The sequence below is a fragment of the Bemisia tabaci genome, unplaced genomic scaffold, assembly GCF_918797505.1.
Source record: "Bemisia tabaci unplaced genomic scaffold, PGI_BMITA_v3".
NCBI lineage: Eukaryota > Metazoa > Arthropoda > Insecta > Hemiptera > Aleyrodidae > Bemisia > Bemisia tabaci.
The window spans coordinates 17231-29602 of NW_027311762.1; the positions used below are offsets into that span (position 1 = coordinate 17231).

The 12372-nt window shown below is 39.5% G+C and overlaps 4 non-coding genes across 4 annotated transcripts; 2 read left to right on the top strand and 2 right to left on the bottom strand.

Moving 5' to 3' along the window:
* Positions 1 to 1940: 1940 nt before the first annotated feature.
* Positions 1941 to 2059, top strand: LOC140225889 (5S ribosomal RNA). The gene has a single exon (XR_011900754.1). It is a non-coding gene; the product is annotated as a 5S ribosomal RNA (ribosomal RNA).
* Positions 2060 to 2902: 843 nt separating this feature from the next.
* On the bottom strand, positions 2903 to 3009 carry LOC140225888 (U6 spliceosomal RNA). The gene has a single exon (XR_011900753.1). It is a non-coding gene; the product is annotated as a U6 spliceosomal RNA (small nuclear RNA).
* Positions 3010 to 5001: 1992 nt separating this feature from the next.
* On the top strand, positions 5002 to 5163 carry LOC140225892 (U1 spliceosomal RNA). The gene has a single exon (XR_011900757.1). It is a non-coding gene; the product is annotated as a U1 spliceosomal RNA (small nuclear RNA).
* Positions 5164 to 6839: 1676 nt separating this feature from the next.
* On the bottom strand, positions 6840 to 7033 carry LOC140225885 (U2 spliceosomal RNA). The gene has a single exon (XR_011900750.1). It is a non-coding gene; the product is annotated as a U2 spliceosomal RNA (small nuclear RNA).
* Between the last annotated feature and the right edge of the window lie 5339 nt (positions 7034 to 12372).

The window sequence follows — 12372 nt, forward strand, 5'->3', positions numbered from 1 at the left end:
CCTGTATGTTTTTTAACTGCTGGTATTTTCTCGGAAAAAAGTCGATCCATCGTTCTCCCGGCAAAGTCGATTGTCCTCGGAGGACGAACTTATTTGGTATCTTTGCGACTTGAATGAAACTTTTTTACTTCTTTTTTCCAAAAATAAAATTTTGAATACAGGGTGTACCAAAAGTCCGTCCCACCCCTGCTAACTTGAACGAATGTTGGCAAGTCCCCAAATTTCGGGAAAAGTTAAAAAAAAAAACGAAATTTAAGGTGATTTTTGACCGTTTGAATTTCGTTTTTTTTTTTTTTTTTAACTTTTCCCGAAATTTGGGGACTTGCCAACGTAATGTTGAACTAATTTTGACCTTACTGAGATCATGTGGAGGCAAATCTAGGGGAAATTGGCTTATTTCGCGGGAAAATTGAATGACCTTTGAATTGACGTATTTGGGGGTCCGAGCGGCCGAGCCCCCCTTAAAATTAAATCGAAGTGATTTCTGCAATTTTTACTTAAAAGCTAACTTAATTATCGTAAAGAAAAGCTTTTAAGTAAAAATTGCAGAAATCACTTCGATTTAATTTTAAGGGGGGCTCGGCCGCTCGGACCCCCAAATACGTCAATTCAAAGGTCATTCAATTTTCCCGCGAAATAAGCCAATTTCCCCTAGATTTGCCTCCACATGATCTCAGTAAGGTCAAAATTAGTTCAACATTACGTTGGCAAGTCCCCAAATTTCGGGAAAAGTTAAAAAAAAAAAAAAAAAAAACGAAATTCAAACGGTCAAAAATCACCTTAAATTTCGTTTTTTTTTTAACTTTTCCCGAAATTTTTGCCCATTCGTTCAAGTTACGGACGGACTTTTGGTACACCCTGTATTCAAAATTTTATTTTTGGAAAAAAGAAGTAAAAAAGTTTCATTCAAGTCGCAAAGATACCAAATAAGTTCGTCCTCCGAGGACAATCGACTTTGCCGGGAGAACGATGGATCGACTTTTTTCCGAGAAAATACCAGCAGTTAAAAAACATACAGGCATACAGGCACAAGCAGTTTAAAATATATACACGGTTATCCTAAAGTCACCTACCACCCCTGTAACTTTTTTCCTAAATGAGATTGAAGTTTGGAACTTTAGGAATGTTCCTCGGTTTAAGGTAGCAACTTTTTGGTTCCCCCTAAATTTGGGGGGGGGGGGCGGGGCTAACTTTTTTTTTCAAATAGCAACCCCCCTTTTGTGATACCTCATTCGAAAGACAATAAAAAAAGAACATTTTCGGCGCAAACCGCAGGTCAAAATGTTGATTTTTGGCAAAATGGCGGCCGGTCAAAGTTCAAAATGACGGAAATTTGGCATCTCCGTTTTTTATCGTCGGATTGGTCTGAAACTCAGAATCCTAGGTTTTTTCGAGACGAGATAAACGATTCTGGCATTAGTTTTCCAGAAATGTCAGTTCTTTTCAAAATGGCGGCTTAGAGCGGGGAGTGGATATTTAGGCTGATTATCGTCGGATTTGTATGAGACTTGGTATCCGGGGGTATTTCGGCACGAGAAGAACGAATCTTTCATTGGATGTTTGAAATTTTTAAAAATTTTAAAATGGCGGCGAAAAAATGTCGGAAAATCCATATCACGGCTGTTTACCGATGGCTTTGCACAAAAGTCAATACCCTGGTGGTTTTTGGCTCGAAAAAAATTAATCTTTCATTAGATTTTTGAAACACTGAATATCGTCAAAATGGTGGCGGAAAAATAACGGGAAAATCCGCATCCACCATCGCCATTCGCATTTTCGCCACCATTTTTCGCCTCGGTGGATGAACTCATTTGGTATCTTTGCGACTTGAATGAAACTTTTTACTTCATTTTTCCAAAAATAAAATTTTGAATATAGTTTATCGAGTAACCTGTCGATGGAGAGGAATCTTATATACTCAGAATGTTTCTTGCTCAATCGCCAACGGCCATACCACGTTGAAAGCACCGGTTCTCGTCCGATCACCGAAGTTAAGCAACGTCGGGCGTAGTTAGTACTTAGATGGGAGACCGCTTGGGAACACTGCGTGCTGTTGGCTTCCTTTTTTCTCCTCACTTGTTTTTTTCCAGGCCCCCACTGGAAATGGATATGGTTTGATGGGATTTCGATTTTTCGACCACGGAGCAAAGGTTTTTTGGTTGTTTTGTCGGAGAGACATCGGTTGAAATTTCGAAAAATTTTCAAATTTTAAATTGGCCTGGCGACCATTCTATCGTCGATTTTGACTGCCAGACCAAGTCATTTTACTTTAGGGATAAATTTCTGACGAATGGCCGAAACCGTAGGTACTCATGCAGCCCTTTCAAAACTCACACATCCATTAGTACCCCGATATTAACTAAAATGCAATTTCTCTACTTTAGGATGGTCTGGCAGGACCTTCGTCAGCGATATCGACTGCCAGACCGAGAAATATCGTCACGTGACTATTTTTCCAATAAAATGCGACTGGTTTCATCGGTAGATCTTTCCGGTTAAAATTTGGGCAATTTTTAAAATTTTAAATTGGTCTGGCGACTATATTCGGTCGCCAATTTCGACTGCCGACCGATTCATTTGCGTTCTGGGCATCACATTCTACTCGTTGGTAAGATTTCATAAATAGATCTCTCCAGTTAAATTTTGGCAAATTTTTTTGAAATTTGAAGTCACCCATTGAAAGTCACCGATATGACCTGCCAGACCGACAGATCCGCTAACATTAACAAAAATGACATCGAAATATAATGGTGGCATTTATAGATCTTTCCGGTTAAAATTTTTTGGGCGAGACCCTCCTCGTCTATTAATAGTGTACCTTTATGTATGAAAGTATGATTACATAGATCCAGTAAAAACTTGGGAAGCAAAGAAAGATGCTTCCATGAAGAAAAAGTTGCCAAAAAATGTGGAACGCTTCACGATTTTGCGTGTCATCCTTGCGCAGGGGCCATGCTAATCTTCTCTGTATCGTTCCAATTTTAGTATATGTACCGCCGAAGCGAGTACGAGGGGTGCCGAAAAGGTTCCGAATTATATACTGACTCGCTAAAGAAGAAAGTTACTACTCCTGTTGTCGGAGAGTTTGCCGTCGTAGTGATCCCTTTTTTTCGCATGTTGTACGGATTTGATTGATGTGAATTATTGAGCAAATTTAAGATCAGAAAGAAAAATTGACCAATTAGCTATTGTTTAAACTTTAAATTGACATTAAACGATCATGAAAATTGCTCGACCGCGCTAAGATTCAACACGGGGGTGCACGGGCCGGCTTGTCGACGAGGACCAGCAGCGCTCTCTGTTGGAGAGTACAAATCAGCGGCACCGCGCACCAGTCAGGGGAGGCTGAGGGCTGAGGTGTTCACATATATTCAAAGTGAAATCACTCATCGCGATTGTAAGGTATTTCATGAAATTTATTTTCCGAGAGCGTTTTCATTCTCCTATCCATGCATAAATTTTCCACGGACGGAATGAATGTACGAAAACGTTAAAAAAAAAAAAGCTAGTACCTAACCGAAATGAGATTGGAAAAATCATGAAAAATAAGAATTTGAGGTCTCATGGTATTCGCGCGAAATTTGTTGAATTTAACCATTAAAAAATTGAAATTTAGGGCTTTGAAAAGATTTCGTAACCAAGACGTTTCATGCATGGCCTCCTGAGACCATATCAAGAACTTATTAAAATTGCATTGAATCACTCATAATTCCATGAAATTCGAAATTATGTTATTCCAAGAAATTTTGCATGCACGTAACAATCGTCGAATTTTGGAAAATGTATGTTTGGCATTTAAGTTTTCTCAGTTCTTTCTGTCCCCTTATTTACGAGAGATGAGATGAAGTGGGGACTTGGGGAAGAAAAGTCACAAGTTCTCTTGCTTTCTTCCGTCAGCAGTGATTCTCTATCTATATTCTATCATTTATTTCAGTGGGTGTATTTTATGAGCTTCAAAAATATTATCGTCGATCAGATTTGAGCACAATTTGGAACAGATCAAACATAGAGGAAAAATCAATCATTACAAACACACGAAACACCTTCAGAGTTCCAATCGTGTTCAAATGTAACAGATGTATTATTGGTTGGACTGCATTTTGCAATTTGGAACTGTAAATTCTGGTTTTTCTGGAAAAAAACTTACATGTGCATAGGGAAACTAATGGCACATACGTTGTTTTTAAACCGGCTAGAATTTATAGTTCCAAATTGCAAAATGTAGTCCAGTTGTGCGTTCGTGTATTTTGGTGTGTTTCGCTTCTTGGATGTTTCTTGTGTGTGACGCGTTTGATATGATTGTTGTGTTTTGTGTGTTGGTTGTTCATGTGTAAGTTATGTTTGATCAAACATAACTTGAATTTGTTGTGTCCGAGGTGCTTGTTGCATTGGTTGTGTTAGTTTTGATTGTTGTTTTGGACATTGCTTTTTTTTCTCAATGAAAATGTTGGAAACTGGTAGATAAGCAATATGGCAGTTTGCCATATTCTTTAAAAATACATTTTTGGTGCTTTGAAATAATAAAGTGCTTTGAAGATAAAGTACAATACCGAAGAACACCAGCGCATTGCTGAATGTCTGTTTGTGAACTCTCTCACGCGAGTTTAAATTCGGCGCTCCTTGAGTTGATAGTTGATCTGTTCTGAACGCGATCTGTCCGAGTTTTGTCTAACCTAACCTAACCGTAGCCAAGGAGGAGGCGCTCTCTGACGACTCACATCTGCACTTCCAGGAGATAAAGTACAGCGTGTGCACGATGACTCACTCCACTGGAGTGATTTGTTTCTGATCAGTTTCATTCTCTTTTTAATCAGAAAATAATATTTTGTGACTGGTGAGCTAAAGGAAGTCCAATTTGAAGGAATGATCAATCGATTGCAACGGCTAATCTAATTCTCTTTCACACTCAATCTCAATGCGCATGAAATGAATATTTTGCACACTCGGTGACTGAGGGAGGTTCAATTTTGGTGGGTACCCCAAGCATCGCACTCGACATTCATACTTACCTGGCGTGGGGGCTACCGTGATCAAGAAGGCGGTTCCCCCAGGGCGAGGCCCTTCCATTGCACTCCGGTTGGGCTGACCCCTGCGAGTATCTCAAATGTAGATACCTCGGGCGCGTAATTTTTGGGAGTCGGGACTGCGTTCGCGCTGTCCCGGATAATCTAATACATCACCCCTCAGAAGGCATATAATCTTCCAATGCCCTGCGTGATCAAGTGAATAGACCACGCCGCATTGCGAAGATTGCTCACATTCAACATGAAAGAACGGCTGCTATAATAGACGATCCGGTACGTTGCAGTATGCCGCAGCCTGGCATGTTGTTACGAGTCCCAGGACCCAGAATTACCCGTGGTCCTGAACTCCGCGATTATTTTTCGTACGATTCCTTAACTCCTTAGTCTAAGGTGTAACAATTGAAAATTTGAGGTGCGGCAATGGACTAAAATTTTGAGACGGAACAATTTCATTATTATCAGCTTAGAACGCACAGTATCCTTTAAATGTATTCATGCCACGATAATAACCCCTCTCCGTTCACGAGATACCTGTGTCGTTTTAAAGTTTCCACTTTCATGCACCTCCCCTTCTCAACCTAAATATCCGCTTTCTAAATTGCGGAAGGTCCTAGTCCGGGGGTCGGGGGTCGAAAAATCGAAACCAGGGCTGGAAAGAAACTTAAGGGCCCGGGCGGCTGGTACGCGCGAGGGGTCCGCCCCTCCCCCTCCGGAAAATTCGTAAATCTGGGAACTTTCAGACAGCCATTTAATCGATTTTAGTGATGAAAAATTAAGGAAATTTCTCATTTATTTTGCTGGAAATTTATTAATAAATCTGAAAAAGGGTCCTAAATTGTAGAGAAACAATGGCCTTAAACTATTTTTGCCAGTATATACATTAAAAATCACCTAAAAGTTGAAAACGGAACAGGTTAAACGGCATAGAAATTTGGATGCAAATACTTATTGGCATTAAATGAAAGGGGAAACTAGAAAATGATGAAAGTTGAAACGATGAAAAGTATCGACGGGCCCCTGTCCTTAAAAGAAAAAAGAAAAAAAATTACAGGCCCCTGTTCTGAAAAAAAAGAAGCTGGCACAGGGGCCCGGGCGGCTCTGCAGGGTGGCAAAATTTCATGAAAAATAAAATCTTGAAATTTCACGTGAAATATTTCATTCAAATTTCGGAAATTTATGAAAGATATTGAAAAATACCGGTTCCTTCCCATGGTTAGCAAAATGTAAAATTTTGACTTTCTTCTACTTTTTCGTGTGTTTGAGTGCGGGTTGCATACTCTAGCCTCTGAAAAATATGAAATATTTCATAGCCTCGTGAAATTTCATGAAATATTTCACTGAAACTTCCAATCTTTCATTTCTTTCTTACGTTTCATGCCACCCTGTAGTCCAGCACCCCTTGGCTTCCTCGTCTATCCGGCCCTTCAATTTTTTTACAAGAGAACGTTTGTGTGGATTCCTTGGAAAATTTTAAGAAATTTTCCTCGTATTGTGCAGCAGCAAATTCACTGAAATTTGCACTCAAATCCGCACAACCGTCTTCATGTGATAAATTAAATTTCTCAATTAAATTTGGGAATAGCTGATGTGGCTTAGTTACTTTCTGCTATACGTGGTCCAACTGAGAAATCTCCTGCGATCCGACGGGTACCGGATATCGCAATGAGACTGCCCCATTCCACAGACCTCAATGATAGGTGATGAACGTGCAAGCCTGCTCTTTAATCGGACAGACGAGGACGGTCTAAAGTAAGGCCACAAGCAACGTGATTTCTGTAAATGGCTAATAATTCTTGAGTAGAGGGAGATGATAAAGATTATTGGACCGATCCCGGCGGTACTGCAATACCGGGCCGATCCGTGGCAGAGGTGGAGCAAGCCCCTAACACTCCGCCTGTTTCCAAAAATAAGTTTAATATACTGGACCCGCAGTGCGGGTCGTATCAGATATTAAGCTGATAAGAACAGATACTACACTTTGATCTTAGCCATTAAGGCCGAGAAGCGATACCGAAGTTAGGGCTCACGTGACAGGGCACCCGAATGCATTTCGCCTCTTTCCCCGAGTTGCCACCTTTCACCCTTTCCCACCAACCTCATAGGCCAATGAGGGGTCCTTCATTTATTTTTTAATATACTTCAAAATCTCCTCTAAATTTTCTGAAATCCTCGAGCATCCATTTTACATAAATAAATTTATTTTTTCGATTCAGAACGACAAGGCATTTCTACAGCGAGGCAACTCTACCTGGTGAGCAACGACCGCATTACATTCGCCCTAAGAATGATTGTCACGCTGATGCCAGATTTCAACAAATTCAAATTTACAGGCATTACCCGACCGACCAAATTTCCTTTTTGTCGGAGTGAGAGTTGACAATCTCATCCCAAAGTTGGATTTACCCTCCTGATACGAAAGAAAGTAAAACAGTCGACTGCCCTCTCAAGAATAGCCTTTTATCAACTTGTCAACTTCATCAACTTGTTGTTTATTTACGGTTTGCTGTAAAAGTGAGGTTAAGTTAAATGTTTATCGTTCGAGGAACACATGTAGCCAAGACTGGACCCACATTGACGAGTACATTTTTTAAGTTCCTGTATTGAAATCGTGATTTTCTGCCGAAAATAATTTCCACAGTGTTGCAATACTATCCCACAAGAAAGAAACCACCAATTTCTCATTCCTCCGCTCAAAATACTTCAAACCGGTGGTGCGTTTGTGCATTCAGTTGGGTTCAACAATGGAATGAGGACAAAATAAAATGCTGGCAATACATATTTTTCGTGCCTACTTTGAGCTCTTACCTATATTTTCCACTGTAAGTTTTTTAATATTATGATCTGTGAATTATGGTAGCCCATGTTTCCCTAATTCCTTTCGTGGTTGGATATTGTACCACTGTAGCGTGAAATCTCAAGTCCATCCCTAAGTAGGTCCAAAATTGTCACACAACACATGCAAAGGACACATCTTAAGATGGGAAGCTTTGAGTTCAAAATTTTACTGAGCACTCTGCATTAAAAAGACATTGATCATTTTCACTTGTGTGAGGGTTAAATGGACGGAGTTAAACAGAGAGGAACCAAGCCACATCCGGATCGAACCGAGAAAAAGAGGCTTAAAGTTTAGCTCCTGCATATGACTCAATGTAAAAGTTAAACTTCAAGTTCAATTTCTGAAAAATTTGCTCCAACAAAAACTTTGAATTTTTGGCGATAGAGAGTAAAGCAGTGGTTGGGTTCAAAACCACTCATAACTCAATTTTTCCAAAATGTGAGTTGGTTCCTTCCTGCTTAACTCAGTCCAAATTATTACCACCGGGCAATCATCTCAGCATGCATGTTTGAAGGCGCGGAGAAATTTATCTGTTGGGGAGGGTTCTCTTCAGTCGGAAAAACTCATGCCCATCTTTGAAGTGAAGATTGAGAGTTCACTTTGGAAGTGAATCATGACGCAAGATTTAAACCTACTTTTAAATGTCGACCGAGTCCAACAGAAGTTAAATTCCAGGTTTTCAGACAGGACAGAAAATGTTTGGGATGAGACAAACTACAAGTACGGTTTTGCAATTTTCGAACAAATTTTGGAAACCAGAAACTCCCTAATGGCCCCAGCGCAGCGGGCTGATTATTGAAATTTAAACCAGCCCGATAAGACATCGAATTGCGATATATTGCACGGTTAAGATAGGGCTATGTCTTGTCGTAAGCGGCCACATAGAGTCGATGACATTTCAATAATCACCCCGCAGATTTCATTGAAACCTTAAGAAAGAAATTTTGCAGAATGCAAAAAGGCCATAAGTATACTTACTTTCTGAAAGGTACACTAAGCGTTAGAATAAATTTTTTTCTGGTCAGCCAGAGCCAGAGAAAAGGGTTATTGCTGTTTAATCAAGTAGAGAGGCTTCCTGGTATCATTGACACGTCATTTTCGAAAAGGGGGCAGGAGGGATTGAGAAAAAAGACACCGCCTGGATAATGCAATTACTGATACCATTACCATTTTTCCTAATCCATCAAATGTACCTTTCCATAGACACTGATAATGATTTTAATTATTTTCAGGTCAAGCTTCGGGTACTTGGTATAATACATTTTGTACTACCTAAAAGAACACCTAAAGCAACCAGCATCACACCAATAAGGAGAGAGAGTGAAGACACAGTATTTTGGAGACTCACAAAACATTGATGGAATGCGATGTTCTAAAACCATCATCTTTCTATGTTAGTGATGAAGAGAGATTGTGCAGCAAGTGCCAAATCATCAATCGTTGATCATATCATACTCGAGAAGTGCCCGACAGGTTCTAATATTCTTGGCCTTACTATTTCTTGAAGCCACCAAATCATGACTAGCATTTCTCTTCAAGATGCTCTTTCGTATTTCATCCTGAATATTAACAGAATATGACATCATCATTTGATCAATCCCTATATTTTGTTCTCTGCTAGTTCAAGACTACGTCATTTTATGATCAAATGACCCCTTTTTGAAGACTAAAAATTTGTGGAGAATTTCCTTCATTTCAGCATATCTGTTCCTCACGACAAAGATTTGAAGTTAGACTTGCAATATTTCAGCTGCTCCGTCCGAATAATTCTCCATTGTTAGAGAGAAAACTACTTTTAATGGTAGCCTTTTTGTCTACTGTTGACACACTATCCATTCATTGATACATAAAAATTTGCATTGCTGGTACACAACAATTGTTTTTGTTTTTAATTATCTATGATCCTAATGCCATCCTTAATGAATAAAATGAAAAAAAAAAAAAAAAAAAAAAATCAAAGACTGTCATTCCTTGATTAGGACTGTTTCCCTCCTTTTATTTTCATGAAGATTTTAAGGATGAATTATTGGAAGACACGATTTAAAGAAAATGTCTAACAAAATCAGCAGAAATATAATTTAGGAAACAGGCCCATAGGAGCCTACCCAACTAGCATGGCGCAATAAAAAACTGAAAAAGTAATAGTTCGATGCATAAAATTGCAATTTCTTTACCATGAAGTTTGGTCAATAAATCGACGGCGAAAGTCCGCAATCACATATCTCGTTTGCGGTGTCTAAAAATCTCCGCCTTAATGTTATTTCTTGAAAGGAGAACAAATTGAAATCATTCCTTGAGGTTTTTGCAGAATTTTCCTCACACAGAGAGGAAAAATCATGGCAGTATTAAAGAATTGCTGTTGAGTAATTTTCTGTTTAAAAAATAAAGTATAACAGGAAATCTGCAACGTCGCAAACCGAGTTATAAGAGTGCCAACTTACACTATCGAAGTATTCTTTTTAATTGATCAATAAAATGAATTCACGAACCTAGGTATCAAAAATATGGGCAATTTGTGAGGTGAAAAAAATTTCAACTTTCCTCAATTTTACCTATTGCAATAAATTTTAATAAAAGGAGTCACTGCGATCAGTTGAAGGTATACAATCTGACACAAAAGCAATTCTTTTACCATGAGATCACAATTCATTGTAACCTGTGCTACTTGGGCAACAGTTCTGGCAGCATTCTAAGTATCATTTTTAAAAAAAATGTCCTTAACACTGACCCAAATTTCACTGATTGCTTGCCCACTAGGTATGAGAACTTAAAAACTCAACATACTAATAGTTTTTCTCCTCCATTCAGCAAATGATCAGAGTTGCAGTTGCTTGGCAGACAAGTGGCATCACTCGAATGTTTGAGGACAGATCATAATCTTCAATATCTTAACTCTCAAGATAATGGTGGGAGAACTCAAGCTAGGACAATGTCTGTTGCACTCTCTGAGTCTCCATGTTTCCTTGATATTCACCCACACACATTGCTTGAACAACATCCCTTAGATTACACGACATTCAACCATCAATCGCTGGGCTAGCATTCTGCTCAACTGCCCCTGGATACCTATCACAACTTCAAGTTTTCCCTCAACTTTCGCCTGCTCTCAAGCTAAGGGCATGTATTACACAGTGATAAAGCTAACAGTGATGTTATTCACATCGTTCCAATGGAGCATTTAATCAGTGTCAGCTCCAGTCTAGACGGGTAAGGCCTGATACTCAGATTCAAGCAGCAGATGGCTCATGCTTGACCACTGCCGGCACCAGACCAAATGAAATGACTTCTGGTGTTTGAAGGATTAAGTACTTTAGTATATCCTACAGAATGTTTACTTGGAAGTGGTCAGAAAAGCATCTTTGGTCTCATCTCAAGAGAATGAATTAGTTGACACAGAGGATAAGAGCTTTGACATTCCAGTCATGTCTGAGACAACCAAATGTTGGCAGGAGGTTGGGTCAGTGACAACTTCAGAATTGAGGTAGAGGTTTCAGAAGACTAATTAGGAGACGAAACAAAAACCCTGATTCAATCATTGCCAGGAAATGCAAAGTCGAATGACGATCGCAATCCTGAGCTTTCGGTACCTAGCAACTGGAGGCACGTGCAAGAAGCTTCGAACAAAAGAAGGCATGCATGTGGCGAAGTGTCGTCGCCGTTTTCAACGAACAATAGAGGAAATTATGAGGCCAAGTAAATGAAAATGTGACACTTACCGAGCAGATTGAATCAGGCAAAAGATGGTTCCTACTTCTAAGAAAACGCACTTCGCGAAATAATTTCATCATGACGGAATCCGTGAGTCGCGAGTGTACTCGGTGTCACGGCAGACAAGATGGCAATTACCAATGCGCAAAAAGAAGAGAAATTACAGTGTTGCCGTCAGTGCGGTATGCGACTTTTGTACGGAGAATGCAGTATTACTGTGTATTCAAAAAATTTTGATTCCTTGGAAATAAGGGAACACTGGAATTAAAAATGTTGCCAATTTGAGAAGATCACATTAGTTAGTAGAGAAGCATTTTAGATAAAATATCAATAGGTATTTAAGTTTCAAACCGGCAGCATTTTTCTCCAGGTTGTAAACAAAACAGAGAAGAAATGATGCAACTACGGTCTTCGATGTGTTGCATACTTATTATTTGTCTCATGCACGCGAATGCACTATTTTTGAAAATGAGAATACTTCCTGTGAGCGAGAGATGTGGATTACAGCAGCTGCGGCTCCTAGGGGAGTCTTACCCGATCAACACTGACATGCTGATTTCCCATCAGATATCCTCGACTCTGCCAAACACGGAAAGGTGTAAGGTTTGCTGCATGTTTTGAAAATGAAGGCGTTTTTAACCTCGCACTGACGACTCCGTCGGGCAAAAGAAATTGGAGGCGTTGGATCTGATAACTAAAATGGGAAGCGCTCATCTCTTGAGCTGGATTCATTCAAATCCTTTCTCCATCAGTTTCATAATCTAAAAACAGCTTATAAGCTTTTAAATGGGATTTCCAAAATGT